Below are 3665 nucleotides of genomic sequence, written 5' to 3' on the forward strand. Positions count from 1 at the left end.
GGCCCCTGGCCTCGGGGAGGCGCTGGGGCCGGCTTCTGCTGTAAACGCCGGGGAAAGGGGCTCTTGCAGGCAGAGCCCATCCCTCCGGTCAGCCTGCTGCGCAGAGGGCAGTAATTACAGTCAGAGTTAGGAAAAACAGCGTTCACCTGGAATTACGTTTAGTCTTGATGCATCAGTAGATGTCCTGCCTGAGGTATAAGGAAGGAGGCGGCCTTTACTGTCACAACTTGCAGCCGTACAGTAGTAGCATAGTAGCAGTCCTTCCCAGAAGGACACCAAAGGTGCTGCTTAACATTTATTGTGGGTTGCTATGTACTTGCCCTGCTACAAAACGATAACCTCTGTTTGAAAGTGCTTGCTTATAAATCTTCAGTTTTTGCCACTGCATTCCAGTTCATTTTGAAGTGAGTCAGAAAATCGAACAAGATAGGCAAGAACTTCCATGCCTGTCTATTCAAATAACCAAACACAAAAGAGAGCTGCAAACAAGAAGTATCTCGGATCTTTGTGTATCTCAAAGGCACGGTTAAAGGAGGGTGGAAAAGCAGCTGTCTTTCATTTCAGGCCTTTTTCAAAGGGAACTGTCAGATCCATTGCGAATCCAGCCTGAGGAGTTTCTAGTTGCTGGTTAAAGAGAATACTTCTGCCTTGCTCTTGTTCTGTGGCCTGTAGGTTCGGGTGGTTTTGATGTGCAGAAGGTTGTGGTTCGGAGGGTTGATGTACACATTAAATTCTCTAGAATGATGCCTGTGTGAGGCAAAGCCATCCTGTCTGGGTTGTTTCCTTCTGAGCCCCAGGGACACTTGACTCATGCTGCTGTGGTTTGGTCCCTTGCACAGATTGGTGCCTACCTCAACACAGAATTTTTGCTCTCTAGTAGTGTTTTGATGATTTGGTCATTGTAGCAAAACATTTTTATAAAGACCTGTTTAGATCCTAATTATTGTTTTTATATTGTTTTTATATATATAGTAATTACTGTTTAGATCCTAGGAAATTCAGTTTGCAAGATTTGTAGCTGTTGTGACTGATACATTTGACATATATTCAATCCAGTTGCCATTTTAAGCGGGTGGAAGCAAGACTTCCGTGGTTTTCTATGGGAACTGGATTGCAGAAGAATTCAAGGAGCATTTTCTGGGATTTTCTCACAGTTTGGATTTTGAACCACAGTCCTGTAATCCTGCAGGATGGCAGCATGAGTGATTGATTATGCAAGGAGTTCACATGATAAGTCATGTACAACTAGTACAGTTTTCTTATGCTTATTTTCAGGGGGACCTTATATGTGAAACCAAATGAACGCTCTCCATAACACTGGCAGCACGTAACTCTTTTGTGGTCTGTACCCACCTAACGAGTATGCTGGCTCTGCTACGTCTGTAATTTGATGTAGAAGTCAGGAATGAATCGATGCCTTATGAAAACTCTTGCTTGCTTTGGGTGTCCGATGCTGAGCCCTGCTTTGTTCAGTTGCTGTTGTTGCAATAGAGACTTCCATTCTGTAAGGAGCTAACGAGAAAGGTTTTGCAAAAACAAGCAGCTAAATGTAAATAGATTTTCATTTTGCCATCGATTTGAACAGTGGATTTACTGTATAATCCCAGGGCACTGCGTTAATGTGAACCTCACTTCCAGTCTGTGGCCTGTGAGGAGTCTTCCCTGAATGGAGCTCCGAGGCCCTGCAAAAGAGAAAGGAAACACCCAGATATCCTTTCCTACTTCTGTCCTTCAGTCTTGTGGTTACTGCGCAACTCAGGAGGAAGGAGTTATCTTCAGTGAACCAGGTCTCACTCGGTTAAGGTTGCTAGCCCTTGTCGGCTGTGGAGATTTCCCTCGGTTTTGCCCATAATTGTAGCTGTCTAAATACAACCTGCAGCATATCACGACAAAGCCATGGTTTGTATTGAAAATGCAGTTAGGGGAGGTCTACCCCTGTGACTGGGACACATCCCTGACCTAGGCAAGGCTAGAGCGCTCTGAAATTAACTTTGCGAGTTTTTAAATCTCTTGTTATTACGAAAGACTCTGCTCTGTCCAAAGCATAGTCAAGATATTTTAAATCATGTTTCAGTGTTTTGCGGCCATTGTCCTAACGCAGTCGGAGGTCGTTCACATGGGTAGCTTCCCTACTGTCAGCTCTTCCACGCTTTCCCAAATCTCACTTCTTTAAAAGGGGGATGTTTCCTCGTCACTTGACATTCATTTTGGGGAAGTATCTTTCCCCTAATGAGGAAGTACTGTGTTGCATTTGTGCTTTTAGGTTTCTCTTTCAAAAACCTCATGTAATATTTATGCTGCTACAGTTACAGTAAACAAAAGCTTTCCTCAGAGCTCACTGCGAAACATGAGCCGTGCCCCTTCCAGATGAGTTGGGCACTGCAAACCGGAGGGAGGAGATGGAAAGCAGGAGGGCAGGGATCCTCTCACCATCATGTGATGCTGGCACTGGCTTGGATTTTGGGTTGTGTAATCTGCGTCCCTATCTGTTTCAAGAATTTGTTTGATTTTGAGGCAAATTGTTTAATCTCTTTCCTTTTTTATGTTTTTTCCCCCCCTTCCTATGAAATGGGGCTAAACCTTCCCTACTGCACAGGGATGCTATCATGGGAGTCACTCGGTGTTTGCTGTGGCGATAGGGGCCGTGTTGGTACCGGTGCTGGAGGACAAACCTGTGCATGTTTCAAAAACAAAAGAGTTGATGAATCAGACAGCTCAAGGGTTGAAGGTGTGGAGGGAAGAGGCCAGAGTTTTAATGGTGATAAAAGACATTTAAGATCCTTTCAACCGAGATCTGGCCTGAGCTGTCCAACCGTTGAGAGCTTGGATTTCAGAAGCAGCTGAGCCTGGTGAAAGCGCTGTTGAACTTGTTCATTTAGTTTGCTGCACAGGCGAAAGCAGCATCCCCCTTGCCTTCCTCTTCCTTGAGTGTTTCTTTAACTTCAGTCTTTCTTCGAACCACGTGGGTTTTCTTCTGCTTTTTCCTCCATCTCTTTTCAAAAACTTTCCGTCTTTTTACAACATTCCTGTTCTGTGCCACCACCCCCAGAGCTCTTGGTTTTTTCCTTTAGTGCTCAAGCACGGCTCTTCCCAGTGGGGATGTAAGAGTTTGCAGAAGTCACTGCAGAACACAGCACTATTTCCTGCTGATTTTTGCTTTTTCCTCAGACTGGGGGTTCTGTGTAAACGCAAACACACAGGCACGCAGAATATATATATATATATATACATGCACACAGACGCACACGGACACACAGTCCCGCGACTCAACCTTTCCATCTTCCCAGAGCTCAGCCGAAGTCCTTTGGCTACTATACGATGCAAAGCGGCTCTTGGTGTTACCACGGGTGAGGAACTGACACCCTTCCGCACCCCTCTTTCTGTTAACGTTCTGGGGGTCTTCCCGGCTTGAGCAGACCGGCTGTAGCAGCTTCAACTGGCTGAAACGTTAGCTGGGACCGAGCCAACAACGGGTCTCATCCTCCTCCCGTTCAGGCCCCCAGTTTCCAGCAGGGATTGCGTTTCGGGAGAGGCGCGCTTGAAGGAAAGCGATGCTAAAAAGGGTCTCGGCGAGCGTGTTAAAACTCCATCATCGTCTTAATTAAAAGATAATCTGCAGGCCCGGTGACTCGAGGCGGCGTGCGGCAGCCTGTCCCGCGGGCGGC

The sequence above is a fragment of the Aptenodytes forsteri genome, unplaced genomic scaffold, assembly GCF_000699145.1.
Source record: "Aptenodytes forsteri isolate BGI_AS27 unplaced genomic scaffold, ASM69914v1 Scaffold55, whole genome shotgun sequence".
NCBI classification, from domain to species: domain Eukaryota; kingdom Metazoa; phylum Chordata; class Aves; order Sphenisciformes; family Spheniscidae; genus Aptenodytes; species Aptenodytes forsteri.